Genomic DNA, 14,241 nt, shown 5'->3' with positions numbered 1-14,241 from the left:
TCAAACCTTAGTGCCTAAAGTTAGGCTCCTAAATATATGTTTAGGCAATTAGATAAGCTTTTATTTGAATGTCTAAATATGAATTTAGGAGTGTTACTTTAATTTTGGTAATTTTTAATCTATCTCAGAGTTCACCACTAATTATATCACTCTTGTCTTCTATCCAGTATGTGACCTTTGGCAGCGTAATAGTTAGTGGTTCCATCCTTGAGCTCTTTCGCTACTGGAGAGATGAGCCTGTTGCTGCATTTAAACGCATCACCTTCTATGGTTTGTGAACAAATGCTGTTGAGCTGTTTCATCATCTTCTTGACTGCTGGTGTTGTCTAAGTTCTTCTGAGAGATCAACCAATTCAGGAATTCAGACAGCTTGGATTTTTATTTTTTTATTGCACTTGGATGGTACTAATTATTTTCATATTAAAACTCAACCATTGCATTTGGTTTGACTATATGAGGGAAAGGAAGGAGCAGGAAAAGAACAAAGCCCTGTTTAATACAGTGGAAACGTCACTGTTGCACCATGTTGTGTTATGGTGGCAAAACGAAAGATCAAGCAAAAGTGAAAACCGATCATCATGCAATTTATTTTTAGGAAGCAGCCTCCTACAGAAAATCACAGAATACCTTGCAGTGAGAGGCAGATAAAAGAGAGAATTCTTTACAGAGTACAGTGTGGAGACTCTCATCCAGGGAGACAGGGGAAGGCATCTTTGGAAATGGAGTTAATAATACCTACAGAGAACAGTAAGTGCTCTCACAATGATGAACATGGAATGCATGGATAGAAAAGAGACAAGTCCTAAAAACAGTAAAGGTATTTTTGCAGATAAGTTTATGTGAGGGGAGAATGCTGGGTGTACTAATGGAGAAGAACAAGATGAGTAGGCTGAGTGTTTGAGTGAGGCTGGAATGAAAGGCGTGTGCAGTGGTGGGGTTAGTATTAGAGAAGGGGATAAGGGGATCATATAATTGGTTAAAATAGACTGAGGACTGGGCTTTAGTGTGCCTCATAGGTTAATGCAAAAATAAAGGATTTTCTTTCTCAAATAGGACTCTGTCAGTCACAGTGTAGTAGTCTGAATGACCAGATGTCTTGATTCTCTGGCTGTTGTCCCACTTTGTGAAGCATCAAGCCATAGGCTGCAAAATGCCCCCCCCCCCGCTTTTATTTTGTATGATCAGCGAGGCTAATAACTGAAGCAATAAAAAACTCCGTTTGTATCCTTTGATTGGCTGATTATATGCTTACAATCAACCAATCCCAGGCGTATGGGGGGGGGGGGGGGGAACGAAGCTTTTGATTTCCTACACCTCACTGTCAGCAAGCCAGTGCAGAGGCAGCAAATATTAGATTAAAAGTATTAAAAGAAGCCAAAAAACCTTGCTCTATATCAGCCTAGAGGTGCATTTACTTACCCCTCTCCTCAGTCACACATCTTTCTTGAAATAGGTCATCAGGTTGTTTCCATGTTCATTTCCGAAGAGGTTGGAAGTATTACCTGAGCCATCAGCAGGAGATCTTTACTGCCTGAGTCAGAGGAAGAGCTGGTGCGAGTGGAGACTTCCTTCTGCCAGAAAGTAAAAGACTGGGTAATAGTGTCCACCTAATTAGGTGCCAGTTGGCAGTGATGTATAATGGCACATCTACAAACAGTGAGGTCACCATGCTGCATCAGGAGAAGTGGGATTCAAATGTAGGATTTAGGCTCCAGAAACACAGGTCTCTACCCACTTGTGGTATTATGAATCTGATCCTCTTCTGGTGGGTGTTTAGATTCTGCTCAATGCAGAATGCATTTTGGGCTGAGTATTCTGTAAGTTCAGTTGTTGCCCGTCTAGGCAAGGGCTGAGTACTCTGAGTTCTGTGTATACCAAGACTGGTCCTATAAAATATAAGCATTAACTAATGTGTTAGTCCATTTGTTTCTTTCTTAATTTGTGTTTGCAAAGGTTCATGTTAACACTCCATCACTACACTTACTTAAAATTCATCCCCCTTTGCTCAGCCAGAGGGAACTCTTGCACCTGAATCCACCTGTCATATTCCAGGAGGGGACAGTGCTGTATTGCACCTACACAGATGCCACTAATTATTGCAAGGAATCTATTAAGGAACAACTGTATGTTTTAATTTGTGATGGGTTACATTAGCTCTTTGGGATTGAACCCAGGGGATGGGATTTCCCTATAGACTCATGCTTTGTATAAGAGAAATCCCTACAATCCGTGGTAGACATGCTTCTGACACTGTAATGAACTGACTTGTGAACCGCCCGCTAGATCTGTGCAGAAAATCTCCATCTGTAAAGAAAAGCAGACCCTTTTTGACTTTTCAATGGATTTATCAAAAAACAAAATCCTTCCTCTCTCCTCTCCTCCCCCAATCATCTCCATTTCATTTGTGGAAAAACTAGTGCAGTTTTGCAGAAGTTTTCTTTATAATGTTTTTGTTCGTAACATTCCCCTAGCTGAAACAAAATCACCAAAATAAGTAGGAGTAATACACAAATTGTTGGTAAATAAATTTATATTCAGTTCACACTCCACACAGATTGCACACTTCAAATCGTTTCATGACTCTATCTAAGATTTTGCCTATGAAATCCCTGTGATAGAATTTGAAACAAAGGATTGCAGGGTACATTAAGGGGACGGAGCCATTCCCAACTTCAAATATGTTCAACCATCTACCCTCATGAGGGGCATAGGACTTCGTATGTTGACCTCAGAAGGTCTGGAGATCCAGTTTGATGTAACCAACTAAAACCTCAGAGGCTTCTCTGACTGAGTCTTTTAAGTCTCCTATCTTCCTGCCGTCACAGCTGCAGTTCCACAGGTAATTCTAGTACAATTGAGTAAATTACAGCATGATTCTCCAGTACTTTTCAAAACAAACAGGAGTTTCTCAGGGGAATGAAAGGAGCCAGTGGTGTGGGCCTTTCAGCCATGCTCCCATTCCCTTCTGTTCATTCGTTTGTCATTGCAGCAGCAGCTCATAGTGGTAGTATATTCCCTGGACTGATGCTGCTGTCACTACTGTTCAGGGAATTTGGGTCTCAGTTGGCTTTATGTGGAAAGAGATACAAACAATTCCTGAGACAAATACCAAATAACTCTTACAGAGGGAAAGAGCCTCTCTGAAAAGGCTTTGACTCCCAGGCTGCTGCCTCAGCAAGGTTTTCCAAAACATACATCAGTGTGGTATTAACTTGCAAAGTGACAACTACCCACTTCCCACAAGCAATGGGAAAGGGCCTCATTTTATCAGCCAATAATCTCAGCTCTTTTGCTCATTTTTTTCTTTCTCTCCCACACCTCCTATCTACCCAAATCTGTGGTGATTTTCATACATTACACCTATGCCATAATGTTCTGTAAATCTGACTCCCTATTGTATGCAATGCAAACATCGCATTTGTCATGGTCTACATGCCAGTCAATAATTCTGAACCAAAAAGGCAGTAGGGAAGTGGAGCACGGAAAGGGACATGCCCCATCAGCAGTCATCACCAGAGAGGTAGAGATGGAGCATAGCTGTGGTGGATGTTCTTATGGCGTGGGTTCTCTCTGTGGCCTCCTGGGTACTTTAATTTACACCAGCCGTTTTTTATCTTTACCCAAGGCACCCAACTGGAGAATATATGCAGTGTAAATCTTTGCTAACCATGCCCCTTTTTGGATTAGACTTGCCCTATTTGGCGTTTGCACCTTGCCTCACAGAGCCAGCCCGTGTAACTACAATAGCACCTAATCCCCCTAAGGACCAAATCACTGCAGAGTAGTAGTGTGGATGCTGTTCACTGATTCTGTGGTTTAACACCCATTTTATGACGCCTTTGCACAGGCACAGCTGTCTATATATGGTTTAACAGAGGAGCGTAAAGACTACAGCCACGAGGGAGGCAGCCAGAATTGTTGGGCCCTGCAGCTTTATCTGCACATGTAGGGGAACTGAGTGGAATGTGGGTACGTTGTCTTTTTTTCCTTTTAAAGTTAGGGTTGATTTGAGATCAGGAATTGAGTGTAGACTGGGCAAGCTCTTATTCCTGACAGACCAGGTAAGCTATCCCTAATAGTAACAAAGGCTTATTTAAAGCACCAAAAATTCTAAGGCCAGAGCTGCTCACAATGATATGTCAGTGTGTCTGGAACCCTGAATGGTATGCTACCCCATATGACCTGTAAAGTCTCTGAAGGATTGGGATGAAGGCGTAAAGCATATGTACGTCATAGATCCATTGGATTGAGGTATTATGTCATGGGCATGAAATCAGTAGAGCTGCATAGTTACAGCAGCTGAGGAGGTGTGTCTCTGCACAGTACATGTCAGAAGAGGAATTGCTGGGTGCAGAGTGCTCTTGAAAATCTGTCCCCAAAAGCATGTGATTAAAAATGCATGAGAAAATGAAATGGATCTGCATAGTTAGCTACACACTCTCTCTCACTGCCATCATGATTCTTTTCCACAATAACCAGTCTCCAAACATTGTTTATAAAAAAACGAACTTCTATTGTCTTAGCTCTGCTACAGTGTGTTTTAATCCCCCCCCCCCCCCCAACAACATTTGGGCTGAAACCGTGAGTGCCAAGTCTCAGCTGAGGAGGAATTCTAACCGCTGAGGTCTAAGCCCCTGATAATAGGGATTTATTAAGGAAGGACTGACAGAGCCTGAACTTGAGTGGCCTGAATGGCCCAGCAGAAATAATGGAATGCTTGTGGCAGCTAGAAAATGATTGTTTATTGGCATAACCCCAGGGGAAGGCTCTGCCAAGAGCACACATTCTCTCCTTGCCAGTTCCTTCATATGGGAATACGGTACTGAATTTCTGCACCTAATAGTGGAGCCGCAGAACAGGAGGAGGAGCGATGGTGGCTCTAACTATACCACCTGTTTAGCGAGGAGGGAAAGAATTAAAAATTAAAGGCTATGTGTCAGCTCCCCCAACTGGTGGAAATTTATATCTCCACTGGGGTCAGTAGAACTTCACCCATTTACACCAGCTCAGGACCTACATCTCTGATTTGGAAACACAGCCTGAAACGTGGGAGCATTCTAGGGCATGTAGTAGAGCTAGAGGTTCTAAAACCAGTATGTTCATACACCGTTCTTTCACTAGAATGTCCAGGTCTCTGTAAATCTGCACGTTATTAAAGGAGTATCTCTAGATTAGGCGTATCCATAGATGGGGGTTCTGATGGTGTAGCTCACAGGAACCGTTGTAATTCTCAAACACTGGGGAAGGCCAGGCTGGCAGTCTCAGAGCACCATGCAGGGGGTAAGTACAGAGACTCAATTCCAACCTCCTACTCCCGAGATAGTAGGAACTGGAAGTGCTGTGGGAGTAGGGTGTTCCCCTCAAGCCCCCGCTTCAAGATTGAGGACAATCTGTTAGGGGGGAGGGATAGCTCAGTGGTTTTAGCATTGGCCTGCTAAACCCAGGGTTGTGAGTTCAATCCTTGAGGGGGCCACTTAGGGATCTGGGGCAAAAATTGGGGATTGGTCCTGCTTTGAGCAGGGGGTTGGACTAGATGACCTCCTGAGGTCCCTTCCAACCCTGAGATTCTATGATGATTCTATAACAAGAGAGAGGTGTTTCAGGGTTTCAAAAGGAGCTTAGTTCAGCATTCTTTCAACAGAACCTGGTCACTGTGATGTGAGGCCCTGAGGCTAGGAAAAGGAGGGGCTCAGAGAGAGGTGAGAAGGATCCTCTTGGGAAGAACAAACAACCAGTAGGTTTCAGAGTGGTAGCCGTGTTAGTCTGTATCAGCAAAAACAACAAGGAGACCTTGTGGCACCGTAGAGACTTGCAAATTTATTTGGGCATAAGTTTTCATGGCCTAAAACAACCAGTAGGCAGGGCCGCCCAGAAGATTCAGGGGGCCTGGGGTCTTCAGCGGTGGGGGTTCTTCCGCTCCAGGTCTTCAGGGCACTTCACCGAAGACATGGAGCAGAAGGACCCCAGCTGCCGAATTGCCACCGAAGACCCGAAGCGGAAGAAGCGGCGGCGGATCCTTCACTCCGGATGTATTCGGCGGCACTAAAGGATGTGCCGCCAAAAACTCTTGTGGGGGCCCCTGTGGGGCCCGGGGCAAATTGCCTCACTTGCCGCCCCCTCTGGGCGGCTCTGCCAGTAGGTCACCAGTGAATTGCAGTGAGCTGTACTACACTGTTTTTATGCTGGAGTTCTATATTTCAGTATGTAATATTGGAAATGCATTTTAAAAAGAACTTATACATTAATAGGAACCTCCTTTGATAGGAACCACTCTGAATCAAAATTACTTTCCCACTGAGATTTTAACTACTTTTAGAGCTGTTCCCACTTCCTGTCTGCGGGCAGAGAATGCAAGCTTCCTTTACCCTGAACAGAAACCTCTATTTCTAGGGCCTTGCATATTTATTTTGCAATTCCATGGCCATGTAATATGTTCCAGAATTCACCACTTGCCACATAATTTTGCTCCAGAGTCTGAGTTTTCATTAAAATGATTGTTTTTAGCCCCCATGACGATAAAGATTATACTGAAAAAGTTAATCAGGTGTAAACTTAGAATTTCACCTCCTGAATCTTTAGACAACATGGGGAAAAAAAATCTGTGAATTGCTCTATTCATCTTTATAAGTCATTAACTCTGACTGCGTAAGTAAGGATGACTGCGTAAGTGCCAATGTTGTTAACTATTTCTCTGCCTGCCTTTTAGAAGAAATATCCAGCTCTGATGTTTACTACACAATCCCAGGATGCCACAAGTCTAATTCTCCTTTAACCAGCTGCCAAAACCTCCAGCTTCCTCCCAACAATATCTGCCATGCAATTAGACCCAAAGGTCAGATCCTCAAAGGTATTTAGGCTCCTAACTTCCTTTGCTTTCACTTGAGTTCATATTTAATTCAATATAAATGCCTCCATTTAGACTTCTATCTCATGCTGCCACAGAATTTTCAATATATTCACCACAATGCCACAGACGCCAGGGACCTTGCCACAGAATTTAGGTCCAGAGTGTGTGAGGGCCTTGCCATTTGGATTTGAAACAGGATCTACTATATTTTTTAATGGATTGAGGATGAGGAGATGGGAAAGCTTTGTTTTTTGTAATTTTCCTATACTTGGTAAGAATACAAGGTTCCCGATAAAGCATTGAGAAGATTTCCAGCTCTGTTCATTTTTTTCCTGAATAGGATGAAGGGAACATCCTGAAGGGATTGTGGCTCACTATGGAAATGGCTTAAGTAAAACATTGCTCACTTTCAAAAGTACCAGCCCACAGGTGGAGAAGGGGTTCATTACACCCACTTTTGGTCCTAGCTTGGTTGCAATCCCAGAGCAAGCACCATCAAACTGAGGTGATGGAACAATACATTGTGTTCAGTTCTCGCTTCATTTCAGTTTCTAAGTAGTTTCTAAGTTTCTACGCAGTTTCTAAGTAGAAACTTCATAATATTTTTTCAAAGTGATCTGATAATTTTTTTATTGTTTGCCCACTGCCTGCTCTCAAGATGAGTCCCCACTGTATTACCAAATTGAGCTGTAACAGTACTCAAGCTTCAACACACCCACCTTCTCATGAGCCAGTTTAAAGCCCCACTCAACTCAAATTAGGTATTTGTTGGGATCAGGGTGGGAGTCAGGTTACGAGTAACACTGGATTTACTTCTTTAGCGAACTATGTTGTGAAGCTACACCCTTAGTTCCTTTTACACCTACTGCCATTCCAGCTGAGGTTGACTGATATAGCGACAATGCTCAGGGGCGTGAAAAATCCACACTCCTGAGCTCTGTAGCTGTGCTGACCTAACCCCTGTGTAAAGGCATCTAGGTCAACAGAAGAATGCTTCTATCAACCTAGCTACCATCACTTGGGAAGGTGCTATTCCTCCAGCAGCAGCAAACCCTCTTCCATCACTGTAGACTGCATCTACACTACAGGGTCATGCTCGCATATTTATGGCACCTCAATTGTGCCACTATTTCCCGTCTTGCACAGATAGATATCCTGAGCATTTCCAGCCACCATTCTCGGCTGGCGAAACTGATGCAGGAATCATGGCCAAGATTTTTTTGTTCTTTTAAGTGACGAGAGATTACTGGGTGCCTTAATTATTGCATGTCCAATTTAGGGCACCTTAAAGGGGCCTGATTGTCAGAAAGTGCTGCGCATTCACTCTCTGAAAATCAGGCCCTTTTAAGATGGACACCAGGAAGGAAACATTTCTGTGGTTTTGCCTTACATCTTTTTCCCTCCATTTTCTATTAAAATGTTTTCTGCAGATAAAAAGCTGCCCTTTTGTCTTCATCAGTATGACCGGTTTGATTTTTGCACAGTTCAGGAAGCTGCTTTCATTGGTGAAAGTTAAAATGATACCAAGAGTGAAATCTTGACTCCATTGAAGTCAATGGGAGCCTTGCTATTGACTTCAATGGAACCAGGATTTCACCCTTCATTGCACAAAATCTTACTAAAAATTTATCATTAAACTAATAAAAATTTCACAGGAAATATTGGCATTGAGAATATATTTTTCTAAACAATCTCCACTGAACTCTTGAAATTACCATGAATTTTTGCTCTGCCCTCATATTCACAAATATTGCAGCTTTCGCATTGCAAATTTCACACTGCTCTGTTTATTAATCAGTGAATTTTCACTCTGATGCGGAACGCTGTATTGACTTACCACCTAGTGAGATGGCTGAATTTTACTAGTACTAAGAGCAAACCACCTTTTAAACCAGCACAATAAGTTTATTCTTTCCCCCCAAAGAAGATAGCAGAGCATAAAAGGAAGATGCAAGTGCTCTAAGGCGGGCAGGTGTCTTCAAAAGGGATACAGGTTTCCTGCTAAGTCCCCACTGCTTTGGCGATTGTTTTTTCAATGGTTAAGTTGTTTAGGCATCATGAGAGAACTCTGTGATCTCAAGCAGCCATAAGGTGCTGACTTGACTTAGTATGAGATTCCATCCAGAAATGATGTCTATTTATATAAGGATCCAGGAACCCCAGAGGGAGGGGAAGAATCATTTGGGATTAGACAAGATGAGGCTTTTATTACACTTCAAAGGATAGTTAGAAGAGCAGGGGGAGACAGTGAACATCAACTACACAGGATATTTGAGCTAATGAGGTTTTAAAAAATATTTTTCAAGCATATTTCAAAAGACGATAAGTAACAGAAAATTGAGTGATTAAAGTACACACACATGGAGCTTGTGGGGGAAGTGAAAACTGGCACAAGGAAATGGCAGGTATGTTTTATGGGGTGGCAGTGTGGCCATCATGCATATAATCGGGTAGCCTGGCCCTTTAAGGGAGAGGGTTCTGGAGCAAACGGACCCTAGGAATTGGCAGAGGCAGCTGCTGGGAAAGTGGAAATGGTCTCAGGGCGGGGTGGTGTCTTCAGGAAAACAAGGTTACCATTTCTTTGAGGGCTCAGGAGCAGGAGCCTTGTGGGGCAATTAGGGTTGCCAGCTTTCTGATGGCAGAAAACGGAACACGCTTGCGCCACCCCTTCCCGAGACCCCACCCCTGCTCACTCCATCCCCCCTTCCACTGTCACTTGCTCTCCCTCACCCTCACTCACTTGCTCATTTTCACGAGGGTTGGGGTGTGCAAGGGGGTGAGGGCTCTGGCTGGGGGTGTGGGCTCCAGGGTGGGGCCAGAAATTAGGGGTTCAGGGTGCAGGAGGGGGCTCAGGGTTGGGACAGGGGATTGGGGTGCGGAGAGGGTGAGGGCTCCAGCTGGGGGTGTGGGCTCTGGTGTGGGGCTGGGAATGAAGGGTTTGGGGTGTGGGAGGGGCCTGTGGGTGGGGCCAAGGGGTTCAGAGTGTGGGGGGAGGCTCTGGGCTGGGGCTCTCCCTCACCCTCACTCACTTGCTCATTTTCACTAGGCTGGGGCAGAGGGTTGGGTGCAGGAGGGGGTGAGGGCTCTGACTGGGGGGTGCAGACTCTGGGCTGGGGGCCAGAAATGAGGGGTTCAGGGTGCAGGAGGGGGCTCTGGGTTGGGACAGGGGGCTGGGGTGTGGGGGGCATGAGGGCTCCAGCTGGGGGTGTGATGTCTGGTGTGGGGCCAGGGATAAGGGGTTTGAGGTTCAGGGGGACACTGGCCTGGGGCCGAGGGGTTCAGAGTGTGCTCTGGGAGGGAGTTTGGGTACAGAGGGGGGCTCAGGGCTAGGACAGGGGGCTGGAGTGTGGGAGGGGGTGTGGGGTGCAGGCTTTGGGAGGGGGCTCAGAGCTGAGGCAGGGAATTGAGGTGCAGGGGGGCATTCGGGGTGTGGGCTTCGGGCAGCACTTACCTCAGATAGCTCCTGGAAACAGCTGGTTTGTCCCTGCGGCCCCTACGTGCAGGGGTGGCCAGGGGGCTCTGCATGCTGCCCTTGCCTGCAAGAGCCATGCCTGCAGCTTCCGTTGGCTGTGGTTCCTGGCCAATGGCAGCTGCGGAACTAGCACTCGGGGCGGGGGCAGCACACAGAGCTTCACTAGCCGCCCCTGCACCTAGGGGCTGCAGGGACGTACTGGCGGATTCTGGGAGCTGCGTGGAGCCTGCCTGAGCCCTGCTGCATCACCAACTGGACTTTTAACATCCGGAAAAATGGACACTTTGACACCCTAGGTACAGTCAATTACTAAACCAATCAAGGCACACCCTGGGGAGGGAAGAACGGCTCCAAAGGCTTCCTGTTCTCATTGTTGGGGCGGGAGGGAAGGGGAAGGGTGTCTGTTTACCAGTGGACCTGCAGACCCCCAGAAGAAAAAGGGGTGACCCTGAGTCATCTTTGCAGGTTCTGCAAGAGGGATGGAAGCCCCCAGGTCCCCACAGGAAACCCTAGGAGGAATGACTGGCTATTAATTTTTTTGTGTTTGAGAACTTTATTTTGAAAGACTTGTGGTCAAGGAAATAAAGGGAGAGAGTGGCTCCGGGTAGTGAGCCCATCCCAATGCAAAGTGTCTGTTGTTAGCAGAGGATGGGGAGTTGTGTTCTTCACTCCTTTCTTTGGCTCTTGTCGATGAGGCACACACCACTCAACTGCCTTCTTAGCATCATGGCAAACAACATGTCCCACAGTGTTGCCATTGCTTTCTGATTTGCAAGTGGGAGACAGCCTCTTATCTAAATCCTGTTCCTTTTTCACTAATTTCTCTTACAGAAAATGATTTAAAACCCAAGCCTATTCACACATGACAATCATATGGTGGATGAAAAACAAAACTCATTTGCACAGTACATTCTGTTTTCGTTGAATTAATTTTCTCTTTCATTTCTACACAGCTACCCTGTGCTTTTTATTTTTAGTTGAAGCAAGGAAGCAATTTCCAGGAAAAAATAAGCAGGGCTCACTTGCCTTCACAAAAATTAATAGAGGGCATAGGTGAAAGGTCACATGCTTTCAGCTTAAATAATTTTCCGACGGCATTGCATATTCTTTGGAGCTGAGGGAGAGGTCGGGGTAGAAAGGAGCTGGGGAGGTGTAATGAGCAAAAGAGATTAAAATGAGAACTAATTTTCTTTAGGGGTATAAAGTATTTTGAAAAGCTTAAGAAAAAAATAAATATCTGGAATTGAGAGTCATGAGAATATAAGAATTGCCATACTAGGTCCATCTAGCCCAGTATTCTATTTTCCAACAGTGGCCAGTACCAGACACTTCGGGGGAGTACACAGAAGAGGGCAGTTGGAGTGATCCACCTCTGTCTTCTCTTCCCAGCTTCTGGTAGTCCAGAGGTTTAGAGTCACCCTGAGCATGGAGTTGCAATTCTGACCATCTTGGCAGATAGCCATTGATGGACCTATCCTCCATGAACTTAGCTGGTTCTTTTTTGGATCATCTCAACATCCCATGGCAATGAGTTCTACAAGATTAATTGTGCATTGTGTAAAAAAAGTACTTCCACTTGTTTGTATTAAACCTGCTTTGTATTAATTTCATCGGGTGACCCCTGTTTTTTTTTGTATTGAGGGAAAGCTAAATAACACTTTTTTGTACACCATTTAAGTTGGGTTGCCAACTGTCTAATCACACAAACCCCGACCCTTCTCCAAGGCTACACCCATACCACACCCCTTTTCCGAGGCCCTGCCACATCTCACTCCAGCCCCCTTCCCTCTGTCACTTGCTGTCCCCCACCCTCACTCACTTTCACTGGACTTGGGCAGGGGGTTGGGGTGAGGGACCTGGGTGTGTGTTGCGGTCCAAATACAAGACAGAACAAGGCTTTAAGCAAGCAAGCAGGCTGGTCTGCCTTGTCAGCTTTCCACCCTCTCTTTTATTCTCCCCCTCCTCCTGCGCATTACATACTCCAACAGATAAAAGGAATACACTGGCTTTGTTTAATATTCTTATTTACCAATTTCTGTCTACCGCATTCCTTGCTCTCGGGCCTTGAGCCCAGTCCTGGGAGGCTTCCCACGGTTCATGTCCTCTGGGCGAGTTTCCAAGGTTCATGCCCTTGAGAGGAGCCGTGTGTGCACTGCTCCTACACAACACTTAGGGTGTGCCCTGAATATTGCCAAGTGCATGAACCCTGCATGAATCCTTCAGGTGTGGGCTCTGGGTTGGGGTGTGGGGCCGAGGGATTCGAAGTGTGGGAGGGGGCTCTAGGCTGAGCCTGGGGCAAGGGGTTGGGGTGAGGGAGGGGGTTCAGGGTGCAGACTCCGGGAGGGAGTTTGCGTGCAGGAGGGGACTCAGGGCTGGGGCAGGGCATTGGGATGTGGGAGGGGGTTTGGGGTGCAGGCTCCAGCCAGGTGGCGTTTACCTCAGGTGGCTCCCAGAAGCAGCAGCATGTCTGGCAGCGGCTCCTAGATTTATGGGCAGCCAGGCAGCTCTGCGTGCTGCCCCTGCCTCCAAGCACCACCCCCATCAGCTCCCATTGGCCGCAGTTCCCCATTCCCAGCCAATGGGAGCTGCAGAGTCAGTGCTTGGGGTGGGGATAGCGCACAGAGACCCCATAGCCGTGCCTCCTCCTAGGAGCCGTTGTTGGACATGCCGGCTGCCTCAGGGAGCAGTGTGGAGCCAGGGCAGGTAGGGAGCTTGCCTTAGGCCCACTGCGCCACCAGACTTTTAGTGGCCTAAAATCTCCCGGATTGACTTCAGTAGCCTCTGGGAGATTGAACCTGATTCTGGGAGACTCCCAGCCAAACCAGGAGGGTTGGCAACCCTAATTCAAGTACCTCAGTCAATTCAAGCACAGTAAATGCAAGGATATAACAAGGATTGAAGAGTAGAAATGGATGGAGGCTGACACAGATTTGAGGAACCTATTGTTTCATATAGCTTTGCCCAGATGACTTGATAACTTGAAGGACTGGTAATTGGTTGCAGAGTATTGCTCCAATCCTGCAACTGTCTGCATCTGGGAAGATCCCGGTGTCCAGTGGGACCCTGCTCAAGTCAGTAGGGTCCTTCATGGGCACAGGGGCCTACGTAAGTAGTGCAAGATGCTGGATTGGAGTCTAATTCACTACATGGTTAATCATTTAAATACAACTCAGAAGAATATCATGCACAAATTATTACAATCAAATAGCTTTTCAGTGGCTAATGTGGGATAATAACACATAGCCCTATAGCGCTTTTCATGGCTACTCTCACAGCACTTTGAAAAGGAGGCAAATATCATTAGCCACATTTCACAAATGGAGAAACTTTGGCACAGAAGGGTGAAATTACTTGTCTGAGGTCACCCAGTTAAAAAATTCCCATTGGTGCAGAAGGAGAGACATACATGAAGACTGACTGAGAATGAGGCAGAAAATCTCAGCCTGGTTCCTATTGGACAGCTCTTCATGTCACAACAAAAGTACCATCGGAGAGTGTTGCTCAAACCATTGTCAGTGCATCGTAACAGGGTAGTTATTGTTGCTCGGGCTGTTATGATTTATGCATATGGGAAAGAAACGCTCTCTTTTACTGACAATGCCCGCAGTACAATGAGTTAGTATGGACAGTGCTTAAAGTAAATAGGAAGAGAAAGGGGAGCTTTCCCTCCACCAGTCAAGGAGGAAGGGGATCTATGGACTTGTTGCTTTTAGCTGAGGAACAGAGCTTTGCTTCTCTGCCTTTCCTTCCCTCCCTTCCTGGAAAAAGGAGGTATGAAGTCAATGGCAGCTGCACCACCTACACTAGAACTGACTTTGGTTCCATATTATTGTGGTTATTAATGATTTATGTTACAGTCATGCCAAGTTGCCCCAGTCAGGGATGTGGGCACCATTGTGCTAGATGTTGCACAGGCATGAAG

At 45.9% G+C, this 14,241-nt stretch overlaps 1 protein-coding gene across 2 annotated transcripts in view; it reads left to right on the top strand.

The window, feature by feature from the left end:
* PTN (pleiotrophin) overlaps positions 1 to 14,241 on the top strand; it is a 120,387-nt gene that overhangs the window by 60,877 nt on the left and 45,269 nt on the right. The window contains exon 1 of one of the 2 annotated variants that reach the window (XM_048830425.2): positions 6,707 to 6,847. The exons of the other annotated variant lie outside the window; for it this stretch is intronic. The gene's annotated coding sequence lies outside the window, so the exon portion shown is untranslated. Of the gene's footprint in view, positions 1 to 6,706; positions 6,848 to 14,241 lie in introns of those variants that run through there. 2 annotated transcript variants of the gene reach the window in all.

The sequence above is a fragment of the Caretta caretta genome, chromosome 1 (genome assembly GCF_965140235.1).
Source record: "Caretta caretta isolate rCarCar2 chromosome 1, rCarCar1.hap1, whole genome shotgun sequence".
NCBI classification, from domain to species: Eukaryota; Metazoa; Chordata; order Testudines; family Cheloniidae; genus Caretta; species Caretta caretta.
Note: the sequence above shows the minus strand (reverse complement) of the source record. Positions and strands in the feature narration are given on the sequence as shown.